This window comes from Gossypium raimondii, chromosome 9 (genome assembly GCF_025698545.1).
Source record: "Gossypium raimondii isolate GPD5lz chromosome 9, ASM2569854v1, whole genome shotgun sequence".
NCBI classification, from domain to species: Eukaryota; Viridiplantae; Streptophyta; class Magnoliopsida; order Malvales; family Malvaceae; genus Gossypium; species Gossypium raimondii.
In genome coordinates, this window is record NC_068573.1 from 5,190,989 (window position 1) to 5,210,636 (window position 19,648).

Genomic DNA, 19,648 nt, shown 5'->3' on the forward strand with positions numbered 1-19,648 from the left:
AATTAAAGTTGAAGCCAACAAATATTATTTCTCTGTCGTCTTAGTAGATTAAAACTAAAGGCAGCGAATCACATTTCCTTGGCATTGCAGTGGAACAGATTAACACTGAAGGCAGCGAATCTTATTTCCCTAGCATCGCAGTAGACTAAAGCTGAAGGCGGAGAATGTTATTTCCATGGCGTTGCAGTGGAACAGATTAAAGCTGAAGGCAGTGAATCTTATTTCCCTTGCATCGTAGTAAATTAAAGTTGAAGGCAGTGAATCTTACTTTCTGGGCAATACAGTGGAACAGTTTAAAGCTGAAGGCAGCGAATCTTATTTCCTTGGCGTCGCAGTAGATTAAAGCTGAAGGCAGCAAATCTTATTTCCTTGGCGTTGCAGTGGGATGGTTTGAAGTTATCATGGTAGATCTTATCTCCCTGAACTTGCAGTGGAGCAGATTAAAGCCACAAACCTTATCCCCCTGAAGTTGCAGTAGAGCAGATTAAAGCCACAACCCTTATCCCCATGAAGTTGCAGTGGAGCAGATTGAAACCACCAGTCTTATTTCCCTGAAGTTGCAGTGGAGCAGACTAAAACCACAAATCTCTTCCCCTTTGAAATCGCGACAGAGTATATTGAAGCTACGATTCGTATCTGAAGTTACAGTAGAGTGGATCAAAGCAACAAGATGCAGTGGGCTAGAATTAGGCTACTTGATGAAGAGAAGCACCAAGTAAGGTGAAGACTCGGCAAGACTAGGAAAAATTAGCCCTTTTTGAGTCTTTGCTCCATTTTCGTTACACGACAATGAGCAAAGAGGAGCAACTGTAATAGGCCAATTTTGGCCTGGCCAAAATTAACCAAATTAAAAAAGAAACCAAATATAAAAATTAACAATTGACCAATAACAGTCCAGAGTTACAGTGGTCCAATTAACCCAAGATTAAATAGCAGTCCAAAACCTCTAGCTCAATTACAACTAGCCCAAAACCAATAGCCAAAGAAATACCAGAAAACCCTACCAGTAGACCAACAGCTGCCGCCATTCCCCACGCGCACAACGCCCCCACGTGCCTCCAGCTGGCTGTACCTGCAAAACAAATGAAACCAACAAGGGCAACAAGGAAAGGCAATAACAAAAAAAGAGCTAGCAAATGAAAAAGGAGAATAATAGAAAATAAGATATTTCTTTCTTGTAATTTTATTATTTTATTTTTATCGGCTATATAAGGCCGAATAATCTGTAAAAAAGGGGGAGAAAATTAAAAAAAGCAATAAAAAATCGATCACAGTTTTTAAAAGTGATCTAAATTTCTTTTTTTCCATTTAACTTCTTTGCTATTTTCCTTAGTTTTTTTCGTTGATGCTTGTTTACTGTTTAAGAAAAAATACACAAAAAAGGGGTGAGGGTTTACCTTAGTGTTGGTGCCGATTGGATCATTGTTCATTTCGTTGCAATCAAAGCTCAGCGAGGTTGTAAAGTGAAAGCGACAAATCTTATTTTCACGGCGTCGCGAGAGATTAAAGTCAAGGCGTGAATCGATTTCCTTTGCGTTGCGAGAGAATGATTAAAGTCAAGGCAAAATCCTATTTCCACAGTGTCACGAAGAGATTAAACACAAGGTAGCGAATCATATTGCCTTGGCGTTATAAAGGAATGATTAAAGTTGAAGGCGAAGAATCTTATTTCAAGCGTCGCGAAGAGATTAAAGTCAAGACAACGAATCTCATTTCCTTGGCGTTACGGTGGAATAGATTATAGCTGAAGGTACCAAATCTTATTTCCCTGGCGTCATAGTAGATTAAAGCTAAAGGCAGCGAATCTCATTTCCTTGGCGTTACAGTGGAACAGATTAAAGCTGAATGTAGTAAATCTTATTTCCTTGGCGTCGCAGTAGATTAAAGCTGAAGGTAGTGAATCTTATTTCCTTGGCGGTGTAGTGGAATAGATTGAGGCTGAAGGTAACAAATCTTATTTCCTTGGCCTCGTAGTAGATTAAAGCTAAAGGTAGCGAATCACATTTCTTTGGTATTGCAGTGGAACAGAGTAAACCTTAAGGCAGCGAATCTTATTTCCCTGGCGTTGCAGTAGATTAAAGCTGAAGGCAGCGAATCTCATTTCTTTGGCATTGTAGTGGGATAGATTAAAGTTGAAGGCAGCGAATCTTATTTCCCCGACGTCGTAGTAGATTAAAAGTGAATGCAGCAAATCTCATTTCATTGGCGTTGCAGTGGAACAGTTTAAAGTTAAAGGCAGCGAATCTTATTTCCCTAGTGTCGAAATAGATTAAAGCTGAAGGCAGCAAATCTCATTTCCTTGGCGTTGCAATGAAACAGATTAAAATTGAAGGTAACGAATCTTATTTCCTTGGCATCACAGTAGATTAAAGCTCAAGGCAGAGAATCTTATTTCCTTGGCGTTACAATGGAACAGATTAAAGCTGAAGGCAGCGAATCTTATTTCCCTGGCATCATAGTGGGATGGTTTGAGGTTATCATGGTAGATCTTATCTCCCTGAAGTTGCAGTGGAGCAGATTAAAGCCACAAACCTTATCCCCTTGAAGTTGCAGTGAGGCAGGTTGAAGTGACAAATCTTATCTTCCTGAAGTTGCAATGGAGTAGATTGAAGCCACCAGTCTTATTTCCCTAAAGTTGCAGTGGAGCAGACTAAAACCACAAATCTCGTCCCCTTTAAAATCGCGACAGAGTAGATTGAAGCTACGAGTTGTATCTGAAGTTGCAGTAAAGTGGATCGAAGTAACAAGATGCAGTGGGTTGGAATTAGGCTACTTGAAGAAGAGAAGCACCAAAAGAGGTGAAGAATCTGTAAGACTAGGCAAAATTGTCCCTTTTCTAGTCTTTGCTCCATTTTCGTTACACGACAACGAGCAAAAAAGGGCAGTTGTAATAGGCCAATTTTGGCCTGGCCCAATATTAACCAAATTAAAAAAGAAACCAAATATAAAAATTAATAATTTTCCAATAACAGTCTAGAGTTACAGTGGCCCAATTAACCCAAGATCAAACAGTAGCCCAAAACCCCTAGCCCAATTACAATAAGCCCAAAACCAATAGCAAAAGAAAGACCAGAAAACCCTAGCAGCAGACCAGCAGCCATCGCCGCTCTCCACGCGCGTCCAGCTGGCTGTACCCGTAAAACAAACAAAATCAACAAGGATAGAAAGGAAAGGCAATAACAAAAAAAGAGCTAGAAAATGAAAAAGGAGAATAACAGAAAATGAGATTTTTCTTTCTTGTAATTTTATTTTTTGTTTTTCTCGGCTATATAAGGACGAATAATCTGTAAAAAAAGGGGGGAGAAATTAAAAAAAGCAGTAAACAAAATCAATCACAGTTTTCGAAGGTGATCTAAATTTTCTTTTTCATTTAATTTCTTTGTTGTTTTCCTTAGTTTTTTTTCGTTGATGCTTGCTTACTGTTTAAGAAAAGAAACACAAAAAAGGGCGAGGGTTTACCTTAATGTCGGCGCCTATTGGATCCTTGTTCGCTTCGTCGCAATCGAAGCTCAAGCGAGGGTTGTAAGGCCGAAGATTGGCAGAGCTTTCGGCGGCATGGGAATGGGTTCAAAAACCCTAGCAGAGGAAAAAGGGGATAATAGTTTTTTTTAAATAATGATAGAAAGTAGTTTTTAAAAAAAATTGTTGATTTTTTATTAGGTATGAAACGGCGTCGTTTAAGGCCTATTTTAGTGGCCTCAGAACTGTGTCGTATAAAGCCATGACCCACGTGGTGACCCGACCTAAGGGAAGGATCCACGTGTTTTTTATTGATGGGTAATTTGCATCTCTGGTCCCGTCGCATTTTTATTTATTTTATTCAGTTGTTTTCATTTTTTTCAATTGATACTGTAAATTTTATTCGGTTTCTGATTCGGTCCTGATGAAACGACGCGTTTTAGAAGGCGAGAATATTTCTCCATTCAGTCCCTCTGAGTTATTCGCACCTTTCAATTGGCCCCTTCATTTTGTTTTATTTTCTTTTTTTTCCATTTAATTTTGTTTTGAGTTTAATTTAATCCATGCTTATTTAATTTAATGTACTTGATTTTTATTCTGTTTAAAATCCATTTTTTTATTATTTTTAAATATATTTATTTTTAAATCTAACTTTCTTTTTATGTTTAAGTTTAATATATTTTTAAGTTTATTATCAATATTAGTTCAATATTATAATATATTATTATTCTAAATTTATCATTAACATTATTTTAGGTGTATCATGTATTTTTATTTAAATTTATCATGTATTATCTTATGCATTCTTGTTGTAATTTCAATATAATTTATACATTTTTTACGGTTTTATTTTGTAATACATTTTAGGTCATTTTATTTGTGATAGGCTTTTAGGTCATTAACTTTTAAATATTGGTGTTAATATTTACATATGATGTGAGATTATTGTTATTACGTACATTGTATTGCTTGTTTATATTGATAGACTATTCGCGTTCATTTGTCCGTATTTTGGCTTACAAATTATTCTTTCGAGTTATACATTGTCATCTCATTGTGTTTTATTTGTCAAAAATTTCATTTCATTTAAACATTGAAATCATTTTATTCAAAAGTTTCCAAAATAATGCAATAATCGGTATTTGGAACTTCGAGAAATCGTGCCCTAACTTACGGGGTTTCGATTTCCTCGTCGAACTAAAACGGCCAAACATTTTAGTTTTCAAATACACAAAGTTTCAATAAAAATTTTTAAAGGTTATCTTATACTCGGGAAATCCAACGTTGCATCCTAACTTACAGGATACGATATTTGGTTGCTCCGAGATGAGAAGGCCTTTTTTACATTCGTTCAAATCTATCCAAGAATTATTTTAAAATATGGCATTAATAAAAAGGGGAAATCATTTTTAATCTCTTCGAATTTTCAACATTCGACTTTAAGACATTAAATAATCAATTCGGTACCAATTTTGGGCGTTATGAGGGTGCTAATCCTTCCTCGTACGTAACTAACTCCCGAACCCGTTTTTACTAAAACTAGTAGACCAAAATCATTTTTAAGGTGATCCGATCACACCTCAATAAAAGATCGGTGGCGACTCCAATTTTCATTTTTTTTAAGTCGACATTATTTTTTATTTTCAAAAAGTGGTTTCGACAGTCAACATACAAGGAGAGTCTGTGTGTCAAGTCTAAGGATTATTTATACTACCAATACAAGGAGTATTTCTATAAACACTTAGGGGATGTTTGGTTGAAGGTAATGGTTATGGCATTACCTGTCTATTACAAGCCTATTCTACAGGCCCACTTAAGATGTTTGGTTCAAGGGAATACCCTATTACACATGTATTCTGTTCCAGGCTTAAGTAGAGATAATTAGGGATCTTTATTCCCTTCCCTCTTCACCGTTTACCCATTCGTTGCCATATGAACCCTATTTTACCCTCACAAATTCTTACCTCAAAATCACTCGAACGACAACCATTTCTTGCTTCCTTCGACTCCGACATTCCTCCCCTTCATCCAAGGTCAAGTAAACGTTTTTCCTTCTACTGTTACTTTCATTTTCCTACCTGTCTATTTTTTTCTTACCCAAGTTGCGTGCCAAGTGGGGGCATTAAGGTGGCCTGGGACGAGAGAGAATCGAACAACCAGTCGGCTTGGGAAGGGGTTGAGTAGGCCTTTCTTTGGCTCGGTGTGAGAGGGAGGTATGTCAAACAAAGGCTTGAGACAATAACATCAAATTTCAAGTGTGGGGTTTAGGTATGCCGATCACTACTTCTTAATCTGGATCTTTAACATGTATAGTATATTTTTTATAGTACTGTCCTGAAAGTTTGATAATATTTTCTTATCTATTTGATTATTTGAAGGTAAAGAGATGGCGAAGTTCATAATTTCTTATATCAAAGGCTTGAGATAATGCTTGTTGTTATAAATCTCAACTGTATAAAGTAGCTTTAATCCGCAACTTACATGATTCTTTTGCCTCTTGCCGATATCTTTATATGTCTGTTCTTGGTATTTCTTTTGTAAAACCATCATAGTAGCAGCTTTAAGCAAATTTACAACACTGATCACTCTTTATCATCAAAGCTTTACTTTTCCGATACTGGATGAAATATGATATAGTGTGGGATATTCTGTCTCTAGCTGCCAATCCAAAAGCTATTTCTGCAAACTTAAGGTTCTCCTTTTCTGATTCCAAGTTTGTTGTTATTCAAAGCCACTGAACTTCGTCAAAACTAATAGTACTAAGTTGTGGAATTTTAATGCTTTATTATTAGACTAAAATGTATTCATTTAATACCTTGTTCTGCAATTTTTTCTTTCTTTTATCTTTTGGAGCTTTAATATTTTAACACAAGTGATGTCAATTTTTTGTCTTGATAATATCTTTATTATTTACTGATGCAAGTGGACAGACATATATCAAGTAACTTTCACAAACATGCATTGCTTTTATATTCCTTCATTATTTACTAATATTCTACTGGCCAATGGCAACTTTGAAATAAGATGTTTGGTTTCTGGAAGCTCTCTGTAAAGTTTGTCTTTATGAGTCTACATCTGGCCGCTTAGAAATTTAATTAAGCTAATAGTTTTTGCTCTTAAACTTATATGACATTCTGTAAGTTCTTTTAAATTGTAAAAGAGGTGTATGCCTAGATTTTATAACTATTGTTATTAACAATCCCATGGCTAATAAGTGAATTTCCATTTTCTTTTTACCTTTAGAACAAACTAACTTTGAGTCTGTCATAGTATCTCAATATTTTATACATGGGATGCCACTATTTGTACTACTTTTATAATTAGGACTTGGGATTTAATTTATTAGCGTTATTCCAGGTTATCTCAATGTCTAAAAGTGTTGAAATGAAATAAAAGTTTACATCTATGCTTTCCTGTGGTTCATGACAGACGAAAAGGTTAATCATCCTATTCAATTTTAGTATATGGTTCATATTTTGTTCCCATATTCAATAAAACGGTGCTTCTAGTATAGGCCAGCCTCTGTAGTAACATTTCATGCATTGTAAATGATATATAGATTATTTTGCTATGGTATATCTTATAAATATTAATCATCCTCTTTCTTAAAAACTTCCTAAAACCTTGCTATGGTATATCTTATAAATATTTCATGCATTGAAGATAATATATAGATTACTTTGCAGGCGGCAACATTGATCTCATGGTCTACTGTAGTAACATTTGTGTTTTAGAAGTTTGACAAAAAGAAAGAATGCTACATGAAAACCTTCTTTCTGCTTCCTAGAATGTGATTCTGACTTGTTTATATGTCTGTAACCAACAACACTTACTTGGTGTTTACAATATCTTACTTCATTTTTCAATGCTTGTTTTATGTATTTCATTAATGCTTCTTCTGGACAAGTTTCAAGTGTAAATCTTTTACAGGAAGAGGAGCTGAGCGAAGCAGCAGTTCTTATTTTTCTTAATTTTGCAGATAAGCAGATTGGTAAGTTTCATGTCTCACATGTAATTCATGTTATCATTGAATATACTTGGCAAAATTGCCTTGCAGCCTATGCTATGATGAGATTCATTGTATGTATTTATAAGTAAGAACTTCAAAATGATTTATGCCCGTGTTCTATGCATCTTTCAACAATAGAAACTAGTTTTAAATTATATTTATCCACTCCTTGAACAAATCATCTTTTAAGTGGTAGAATGCTGAGTCATTTGTTCATGCACATTGAGTTGTTCATCATCAAAGTAAGGGATCTGTGAACCTATTTGATCATCCTCAGTAACTCCTAAAGGAAATTAATTTATTGGTCATCATTGTAGGTTGAAGGTAGCAACAAGAAGGGGGAAAAATATCACTCAAGGGTGTGATAAGATAACAATACCCTCCCAATGTCTTTGTTGTAAGTTGGTTATGTGTTCAACTTTGGAAAGATGAAATTTGTTAATGGAAAAGGAAGCTGCCAAGTTAAAGAGCAGCACACCCTCGTAGGCTACCAAATGTCAAGAGTCAAGAACAACAAAAAAAATCAACAAAGAAAAGGGACATAAACAAATATCTCCACTGGAATGATGATACCATTACTCTTTTCTAGTAATACGGGAAATACAATATATCCATGTTAAACTACATTTACAATTCAAATTTGATCTTTTTACTTTAAACAAGAAAGTTTTGGTTATATTTAATTTTCGATATGTTTTTATTTTTGATATGTTTCATTTAAAACTATTTTAATCTTTTAATATATTATTAAACTATTTTTATTTTCGATATATTTAATTTATGTTATATTTAATTTTGGTCTTCAAAAATGTTTTATAGTACTTATATTGTTTGATTAAAACTATAATTAACACTACAAAAATTATCTCAACAAACGAAACAATAAAAAAAAAAGTAAAATGCTACAAACAAATCATGTTATTGTAAGAATGTAATGTATATGGAGTTTTAGATTTTATTTAAATAAAATAATAATCGAATATTTTAAAATACATAATTTTAAGATATTTAACGACTATATATCAATAATCAAATTGAGTTAATACAAAATAAAAGAAATTAAGACCTATTTTCTTTTCTCATAAAAATATTAAATTCATATTAATCAAATGGGTTTTTTAAATAATTATTAAACATCACCATCAATTAATCAAATCTTCAAAAACACATTCTTTTCTTTTCTTTCTTTTTTTCTTTTTGGATGATTGATAAAGAAATGAATGTCAAGTTTTTTACTCGCAAAGATAGTTGTAATTTCTATTTTGTGCTTTGTAAATATTCTTAATATATATTGTTTATTTTTCTTTGATAGTGTGTTATAGCTTCCTCTTCTTCTTTGGCTTGTTTGATTGCTTCCTTCACTCATAGTTGAGCGTCTTGTATCCTGTGAGGGTGCACAATAAAATCATTATTGCATGTTGTTTGCTCCATAAGTTTATTCGAACCTATATGAGTCTTGATCCTATTGAAGCGGAGTTGGGAGAAGGATTACCTAGTAATGTGATAGATGACGACAAACCGAATATCGTAAATATTCATCCATCGGATGCATGGGCTACTTGGAGGATAGAACTAGCCAACCAAATGTTTATTCTACCAATACAGGAAGTATTTCTGTAAACACTAAGGTGTTTTTCACCCTATAACCTTATATTAATATTTGTTACTTTTATGAAAATTTAAGTTTTAAATAATTTTTCGACTAAATTAATATTAAATTAGCTTGTAACACCAATTTAATAAAATATATAAAACAAGCATAAATATAATTTCATTAAAACCTGTCAATAAAAAAAGTACCATTAATTCCTTTGAAGTCCTCACTTTTTGGGTCTTAATGGGTGAGAAATTTCTTAAATAGAAACTGAAGACGATATTTTAAGTAAAGGGGACGTTAAAACCCAAGTCTTTGGAAAATAAATTGCATCACGACTGAACCAAAAATTCCCTTAAGTTATAATTAGGCACTTAATGGAAAAGTAAGTCAACAAAATAATAGAAAAGGCTTGGGCACAATTAATTTATACTCTAATGTCTCGTGTATAATGCTATAAGGATAATGCTTATTTATTATTATCTATTATATAGAAATATGGACCATCAGAAACAAAAAAAGCAAAGATTCTATCCTTTTATTATATATTATTGATACTAACAACATAGAAATTTCCAGGAAAAAGAAAGCACAACACATGAAGTAAATTACATGACATCGACTGAAGCAATGATAACAACTGGCCCCTACAACAATTGCAACAAGACCTTGACTCCTATAATCACTTTCCTTAAATTCTTCTCTTTGGAAACTATAACATATATGCTACTACTGAACCTTTAGCAAACAATTAAGTTTACGTAATTCAACATGGCCTCATCCTCAACCTTTTCCGTTATTTTAGGTGTTGACACCAATTTTTTTGTGAAAATGGGGTCGACTTGAATTTTGAAAACGAAAATTAAAATGGGAGTCGTCACCAATCCTTTTTGATAAGGTGTGATCGGACCACATTGAAAAGTGGTTGTTTATAATAAACAATTTAATTTTATTAAAACAACGATTTTGGTCCATGAAATTCAGAAAAATAGGTTCGGAAGTCGGTTACGTACGGGGAAGGATTAGCACCCTCGTAACGCCCAAAATTGATACCTAGTTGATTATTTAGTGTTTTTAGTGTCGATGATTGAAAACTTTAAAGAATTTTAAAAATACGATCCTAAAAATTTTCGAACAATATGGGTTGAAATTTAGGATTCTCTTGTTCCGAAAGAATATCACATCCAGCACATTAGGATACGATACTTTAAACTCTCGAAACCAAGATCACCTTATGGTTTCCAAAACCCATACTTTGAAACTTTAAGAGGGTATTTGGCTATTTGGCTAAACGAGAAATCGAAACCCAGCACATTAGGCCACGTTTTCTCGAATTTCTAAACACAAAATATTGCCTTAATTTAAAATTTTCTTTTTGTATTTGGATAAAAATTATATCTGACGGAACAATAATTATGATAATGTAAGTAAAAATAATACGAGCAAAACAAAAATAATAAAAGATAAATAAAAAAACAAATCAATCACGTACACAACAACAAGCAAATAAACAAGTAAAAAAAACTAAAGCATTTAAAGTAATAATAATGGATATGTAGATGAGCGAGTAAATGAACATCAAGTGAAGCCATAATAACAACAAAGAAAATAGATAAAAATTATAAAATATAAAAGTATATATGTACATATAAGAGAAATATATATGTATGTATATACATAAAATTATGAAAATATGAAAATATATGTATATATATATATTTTAAAGATGTAAAACATAAAAGATAAACATGTGTGTATGTACATACATATATACGTATATAACAATCATGGAATATAAAAAGTATATATGTAGGTATATATATGAATCATAAAATATAAAGAATATATATAAAATACATGTTTTAAAAGTATAAAGAATATGTAAGTATATATATATTTATGAAAATAAAATACATATATAGACATGTATATAGATATGTATAAAATTATGAAATATAAATATATATATATAGGTACATATATGTATATATAGATAAATTAAAAATATGCATATGTATATATATATTATAAAACACATGTATGTGTAGATATATAACGAAGATTTTAAATTTAAAAAATATAAATGAGCAAATAATTACAATAATAATTAATAATAATAGTAATAATATTAAATTTATTAAGAAAATAAACAAAATAACAAAATGACTAAATTAAACTTTAAAATAAAATTCGGGGTTTAAATCTACAAATAAATAAAAAGGGGGATCTTTCTGAACGCGCGCATAACATGGAAGGATTAAAAGGGAAATTTTCCCTTCCCCACTAAAACGGCGCCGTTCAAATAGGGACTAAACTATAAACGCGAAGAATTATGGGGTAAGATTGAAAAATCCTAAAATACTTGATTGAAAAACCATTTAAAAGTGGAGGGACTAAAAGGGTAAATAACTCAAAGCTTAAAACACACAGATCCCTTAGAGGGGGTCGGGTCGGCCAGCGGGTTAGGTTAAAATGACATCGTTTTGGTGCCTGAGAAGGCTGCCCAAAACGGCGTCGTTTTGGAGTTTTATAAATATAAAAAATAATTCGAAAAAACATTTGAAACCCTATTTTTTAAAAAAGGAAGCCCCCGTCTCTTTCTCTGTTTTCTCTCTGGGTTTTTCCCAGAATCCGACGATGGGACCGCCGTATATGCATATATATATATATTAGAACAAAAAAAAGTAAAAATAAAAAATAAAAAAATAAATGAATGAAAAAGGTTTCGAAAACTAAAACCTTTATCTCTGTTTTTATTTCATTCTCTCTTTTTTGTTTTTTTTTTGTCACCCCCCTTACAGATTTTTCAATCGGCCTTATATAGCCGAAATAATAATACAAAAAATCTCTTTCTGGTATCCATATTTGCTGTTTCTTGTTGGTGTCTATTGCAGGTATTTGACGTTTGATGGAGTAGGTGGCAGAGTTGGTGGCCCCAGCGTTAGAGGCAGCGGTGGCAGGGCAAGTGGGCGAGGGGTCAGAAGGGGTGGCTATGGTTAGGCAGTAGGCTAGGGTTTCAGTTTTTTCTGAAAAGTTTTAAACATTTTGGGTCACTGGGCCTTCATTTTTTTGGGGGTTGTAATTTTTAATTATTTTTGGGCTTGCTGTATTTGTTTTGCTGGTATGGGCCCGGGAAAAATTGGGCTTGTACAACTTCCCCTCTTTGCTCATTGTCGTGTAACGGGAATGGAGCAAAGACTAAGAAAGACCAATTTTGTCCGGTCTTGTCGAGTCTTGCTTCTTGGTGCCTTTCTTCTTCAGGTAGACCAATTTTGCCCGGTCTTGCCGGTCTTGTTGCTTTGATCCACTCTACTGCACTTCAGAGAGATATGACTTGTAGCTTCAATGTTCTTCGCAGCAACTTCAAAGGGATGAGATTCGTGGCTTTAGTCTGCTCCACTGTAACGACAGGGAGATAAGGCTTGTCATGGTAAATTTAATCCGACCTACTTCAACTTCAGAGGTATAGGATTAGTAGCTTCAGTATACTCTACTGCAACTTTTGGGAGATAAGACTTGTCATGGTAAATTTAATCCAACCTACTGTAACTTCAGAGGTATAGGATTTATAGTTTTAATCTGCTCTACTGTAACTTCAGGGAGATAGGATTTGTATTTTCAACTTGCCCCACTGCAACTTCATGAGGATAAGGTTTGCTAGTTCAGCCTGCTCTACTGCAACTTCAAAGAGATAAAGTTTGATATGATCTGATTTACTGCAACTTCAGAGAGATGAGATATGTTATTTATAGCTTGAATCTGTTTCACTGCAACTTTAGGGAAATAAGATTTGCTATCTTTAATCTGCTTTGCTGCAAACTATGGTGTCTTTGATCTGCTTCGCTGTCAGTACAAGAAGGCAAGATCTGCTATCTTCAGTCTGCTTCACTACAAACCTAGGGAGGCAAGACTAGTGTCTTCGATCTTCTTCGTTGTTAGTACAGGAAGGCGAGATCTATTATCTTTAGTCTGCTCCGCTGTCAGTACAGGAAGGCAAAACTGGTGTCTTTGATCTGCTTCGCTGTCAGTACAGGAAGGCAAGATCTGCTACCTTCAGTCTGCTCCGCTGTCAGTACAAGAAAGCAAGGCTAGTGTCTTCGATTTGCTTCACTGTCAGTACAGGAAGGCAAGATCTGCTATCTTCAGTCTGCTCTGCTGTCAGTACAGGAAGGCAAGGCTGGTGTCTTTGATATGCTTCGCTGTCAGTACAAGAAGGTAAGATCTACTATCTTCAGTCTGCTCCGCTATCAGTACAGGAAGGCAAGGCTGGTGCATTCGATCTGCTTCACTATCAGTACAGGAAGGCAAGATCTGCTATCTTCAGTCTGCTCCGTTGTCAGTACAGGAAGGTAAGGCTGGTGTCTTTGATCTACTTCGCTGTCAGTACAGGAAGGCAAGATCTGCTATCTTCAGTTTGCTCTGCTGTCAGTACATAAAGGCAAGGTTGGTGTCTTCGATCTACTTCACTGTCAGTACAGGAAGGCAAGATTTGCTATCTTCAGTATGCTCCGCTGTCAGTACACGAAGGCAATGCTAGTGTCTTCGATCTGCTTCGCTGTCAGGACAGGAAGGCAAGATCTGCTATCTTCATTGATCTATTTTTTGGGGAACATGACCTGTATAATCTATTTTATGAACCTAATTATGCCTAGTGATTAGGATGACATGATCAGAATGAATCAAATGCTCCTAACTAGACATGTATGAATGACATTTGAATGAATGCAGAATGTCATTTTTTCGAGAATTATCCTTCTTTGTCACTTAGGTTATCATTACTCAAAGGTTATTAGGGTTTTGTCACTGACGCGCTACAACTCCTTCTTGCTCGGCTGGCATATCCAAAGAAACACTTAATTAGATTGCCCCTCCACTGTGAACGTCAAAGTTCAATCCACTGGGACGCAAAATTTGTACCATCATTCTTCCACTATAACCCAAGGGTAGAAAAATATAGCTTTTTCTCAATCCTCTCCTATCGCAATTCAAGGACACGGAATGTGAAGCTCTTTGGTCTTTTACCCCATTCCAAGGGTGTCATACCAAATGCTCATGCACCAATGAAGAATTTTCTTCTCCCAGGAAACCAGTTTTTATTACTTGGTGAACATCGCTTGTTTGCTCATTAAAGTTTTATCACCGAGACAACATCTTGTTATTTTGTTCAATCAATGTTTTGACGACAAAGTCCAAAAAGATGGTCTTAATTTAGACTTTTCCTTCTTAGATATTTCAACCTTTAAACTTGGTGTTTTCTAAACAATAGTCTTGTTTCAGGTTCCTATATTATTTAGAAACTTCTAGAGTAATATGTAAAATTTCTATTGTGAAAGTATTATTAGTCCATTAATCATTATTCCAATGCAACGCTTGCAAAAGGTCATAACGACATATAAAATAGGATTAATTTGAGAGCCTGACTCGAAATGGATAAATCATCAAAGAGAGTAAGAATAACAAAGGAATTGATTGGGAACACATATCTTAAGAAAGAATGAAGTATTCTAAGAACATCAAATTCAATATAAATAGTATGAAGACTAGGTGCCACAGATATCGTAGCTTGAACTTCTCTATAAAAACTTTCTGAATATCATTCTGAGTTTGACATGTGTTTAGGAGATCTGCAGTACTTTGTCGATGCGCCAAGATGTCGCTTACCCTTTTCTGTTGATTTAGATATAGCAAGATCACCACATGCCCCAATCTGATCAAAATTTGAGCTGCTCTGATCACCTCATGTCCCATTCTAATCAAAATTTGAGCCACCCTTTTCGGGTTTTCAACTCAAATCCCCTTTGGTCTCAAGGCGCCCTTTGCGGGTTTTCGCCTTGGCCTCTCCTTTTTCTTTTCTTTTCTTTTCTTCTTCTTTTTTTCTTTTCTTGATATACTTTTTTATTAAATCTAAACTCATAGGATTAGGCATGTCCTTGTTATCCCTTCCGATTAAAATCAACGTTTTTCCAAATAAGGCCTTACACATAAGGTCCATCCTAGTTTGGCATCCACTTTCTTATAAAGTTCTTTTTTTGTATGGGAAGGATCTTCTTCAATACTAGGTCTCTCTCATGGAATCCTCTAGAGCGAACTCTTCTATTTTTTTTGAGCTCACATCATTTGCTTTTGGCACATTTGACCATGATGGATAACTTTGAACAATCCTTTTCAATCAGGATTAGATCCAAAAGACTCAGAGAGAAAAAATCTCGACTTTAATGGGCAAAATCGTGATAGGCCAAAGTGAAAGGCATTACCCGATAGAGTTTTTATACCGCGCCGTTCATTTTGGGGTGATATGGTGTTAATCTTGAACAGACTACAAACTTCTGATATCGTGCTCTTGTTCAAATTTAGTGCTTTGTCAGATATGATCTTTTTTGGCTTTCTATACTGACATGTGATTTTTTTCTAGAATTTGCTGACTGTCGACTTTGTGATATTGGCATATGAAGTAGCTTCCACCCACTTAGTAAAGTAATCGACGACCACAAAGATGAATCGATGACTGTCAGAAGCTTTTGGCAAGATCGACCCACTGACATCTGTGCCCCACATAGTGAAAGTCTATCGAAAAGTCATAACATGAAGAGATGAAGGAGGCACATGAATCTTGTCTCCATCAATTTGGCAATTATGACATTTCTTGGTACAACTGATGTAATCCCCTTCCATGGTGAACCAGCAATGCTCGAATCTCATGATTTGCTTGGCCATTGTAAAACCATTAGCATGTATTCCTCAGACACCCTTATAGACCTCTTCCAAGATTTTCTTAGCCTTAACAGTGTCCACATGTCTTAGTAGCTCAAGCATATCTTGGTACGATCATGCAAAAACATCTTTGAATTCTTGGAGTAACTCAATGACGTCTCGCTTTGTCTCTGCGGTGATACAGGCTCCGATCTTCACCTCTTTCTCTTCTCCTAAGCTCACAATTTCCACTGATTCCTTATAAAGAAGGATTTGTTTCTCGACTTTTTCTACCATCCTCAATAAGTCCGAAGATAGGCTACAATCTATGTCATCTTCAAAGTCATGAGATCCCTCTAAACACATGTCTCGCTCAAAAGGAGATTCTGAGTCTGTAGCAATGTCACTCATGTAATTGATATCTAAAGACCTATTGTGGGTACAAAAGAATATATAAAGAATTTATGAATTTATGAATAATTATTTGTACAGTATGGTTATGAATGAAAGATTGATTTGGAAGAAAATCCAAAAGAATGAAAGAATCAAAAATGATTACTCGTAAAGAATGAAAGAAGATTGACTTAAAAATGATCACAAAGATGTATTAAAATAATGACGTTCAGACATGATCCTATTTCACAAAGGAGTTCTTATTACCTCTAGGCTAAAAGCAACAAGTGTGTTCTGAACATTACTCTAAGTAAGCTCTAAATACTACAGAGATTTCTTCTGCAGTCTAATTATTTAGAATACTCCCAAGTTTATAAGGGTGGATATCTAACAAGGTCTCTTTTCAGTTGTCTTCATGTATGGCATTGATGTGAACATTTCCTTCTTCTTCCTCTTTTTTTTTCACACTTCTTCACAAAGATCAATCTCTTTATTGTCCATCATATTTAGTTGGATCTTGGCTAATCGCTCTTACATTTGCAACTGTAGTTGGTATTGCTCCCTCTTTGGAGTTGTTCAAGTTTTTCCAATCTTGGTCCATGTCTTTTTGCTTTGGTACCGTAACGATGCTTAGTTAATAGATTTTTTTTCCCAGGTTAACTGAAATAATTTTACCTAATTAAGGTCCTCTTGTGAAAATCTAATGCATATGATGCAATGTAATGCAAATGCATAGAATGAATGCAAAAAGACGTTGACTCCGATTCAATTCCATTTAGAAAACTTTACTAAAAAACAAATTTCTTTACATAAAATGGATGCATGTATGGCCTCGCCCTCATATCCAAGAAACAACATCGATATTTCCCTTTGTTCGAATGTTTAAGATAAATCTCGCAAGTTTCCAATGGATGCCACTACTAGCTCCTTCTTTCTTAATCCTGGTTGCAATCCATTGTCTGCCCATTCTCGTAATGCTCATCACCTTCTTTAAAGAAGTCAGAATGTTAGCGACTCTCAAATAATTAGCTTGAATCTTCGGGCCACGAAGTAAAGTCATGTACTCTTCTGTCACCCTTCTTTTGTTGTGTTTCTTGGGAAATATTCGGGCAGCCATATTATCTTTCACTTTATCAAAAAATTCATTTTCCATGACAAGCTTTCTAATTTAGTAATCAAACTTGAATCAACACCTTTTTTCTAAGATGAAAATGCAATGCAATCATAACCAAAACAAAACGGAACGGGTTAGTACAAAGCAAAATCAAACAAGAAAAATAGAGTACCTATTCGGGTAACCACTAGAGGTTTGGAGTGGTTCTACCTAGGGTAGGCTCTTAAGGTCTTCTACATGTGGTTTGGTTCTAAAGTAAAGGTACCTGAACCAGTAGATTCCTCAATCCTCACCCATTATAGGCTCATATGGATAGAGTTCAGTTCAGGGGAATACATTTCCCTATGGCTCCACGGAGATGAAAATCCCACGAAGACATAGGCACGGATGTATCCCGAAAGTGATCCACTATCCTGCACGGAGGTGAAAACCTCACGAAGGAGTAGCTTCTCACTCTCACTTAAAAGGGTGTGACCAACGGTCATGCAATGCACTGTGTCGAGATATAAAAATTTAAAATACAAAACATGATGAAAACTATAACTCAAAACAAATGAAATGCAATGAGAGGATCGTAAATTTTAACCATATTATCAACTTTCGACAAAAAGACAAGAAATAATCAACTCGTGGCTTGACTCTCTTATTTTGGTCCCCAGTGGAGTCGCCAAGCTGTTGACAGCATTTTTTTCTGAAAACGGGGTCGGCTTGGATTTTGAAAACGAAAATTAAAATGGGAGTCACCACCAATCCTTTTTGATAAGGTGTGATCGGACCACCTTAAAAAGTGGTTGTTTTTAATAAAAAATTAAATTTTATTAAAATAACGATTTTGGTCCACGAAATTCAAAAAAACAGGTTCGGGAGTCGGTTACGTACGAGGACGGATTATCACTCTCGTAACACCCAAAATTGGTACCTAGTTGATTATTTAGTGTCTTTAGTGTCGAAGATTAAAAATTTTGAAGAATTTTAAAAATACGATCCTAAAAATTTTCGAACAATATAGGTTGAAATTTAGGATTCTCTTGTTCCGAAAGAATATCACATCCAGCACATTAGGATACGATACTTTAAACTCTCGAAACCAAGATCACCTTATGGTTTCCAAAACCCATACTTTGAAACTTTAAGAGGGTATTTGGCTATTCGGCTAAACGAGAAATCGAACCCCAGTACATTAACGCACGTTTTCTTGAATTTCCAAACACAAAATATTGCCTTAATTTAAAATTTTCTTTTTGTATTTGGATAAAAATTATATCCGACGGAACAATAATTATGATAATGTAAGTAAAAATAATACGAGCAAAACAAAAATAATAAAAGATAAATAAAAAAAACAAATCAATCACGTACACAATAACAAGCAAATAAACAAGTAAAAAAAACTAAAGCATTTAAAGTAATAATAATGGATATGTAGATGAGTGAGTAAATGAACATCAAGTGAAGCCATAATAACAACAAAGAAAATAGATAAAATTACAAAATATAAAAGTATATATGTACATATAAGAGAAATATATATGTATGTATATACATAAAATTTGAAAATATGAAAATATATGTATATATATATTTTAAAGATGTAAAACATAAAAGATAAACATGTGTGTATGCACATACATATATATGAATATAACAATCATGGAATATAAAAAGTATATATGTAGGTATATATATGAATCATAAAATATAAAGAATATATATAAAATACATATTTTAAAAGTATAAAGAATATGTAAGTATATATATATATATATATTTATGAAAATAAAATACATATATAGACATGTATATAGATATGTATAAAATTATGAAATATAAAATATATATAGGTACATATATATAGATAAATTATAAAATATGCATATGTATATATATATATATTATAAAACACATGTATGTGTATATATATAAAGAAGATTTCAAATTTAAAAAATATAAATGAGCAAATAATTACAATAATAATTAATAATAACAGTAATAGTATCAAATTTATTAAGAAAATAAAAAAAATAACAAAAGGACTAAATTAAACTTTAAAATGAAATTCGGGGTTTAAATCTGCAACTAAATAAAAACGGGGATCTTTCTGAATGCATGCATAACATGGAGGGATTAAAAGGGAAATTTTCCCTTCCCCTCCAAAACGGTGTCGTTCAAATAGGGACTAAACTGTAAACGCGAAGAATTGTGGGATAAGATTGAAAAATCCTAAAATACTTGGTTGAAAAACCATTAAAAAGTGGAGGGACTAGAAGGGAAAATAACACAAAACTTAAAAACACGCGGATCCCCTGGAGGGGGTCGGGTCGGCCAGTGGGTTAGGTTAAAATGGCGTCGTTTTGGTGCCTGAGAAGGCTGCCCAAAATGGCGTCATTTT

At 33.9% G+C, this 19,648-nt stretch overlaps 1 long non-coding RNA gene across 1 annotated transcript; it reads left to right on the forward strand.

The window, feature by feature from the left end:
• Positions 1–5,693: 5,693 nt before the first annotated feature.
• Positions 5,694–8,074, forward strand: LOC105798218 (uncharacterized). Its single transcript, XR_001134978.2, has 3 exons — positions 5,694–5,727; positions 7,390–7,450; positions 7,786–8,074. It is a non-coding gene; the product is annotated as an uncharacterized LOC105798218 (long non-coding RNA).
• Positions 8,075–19,648: the final 11,574 nt, after the last annotated feature.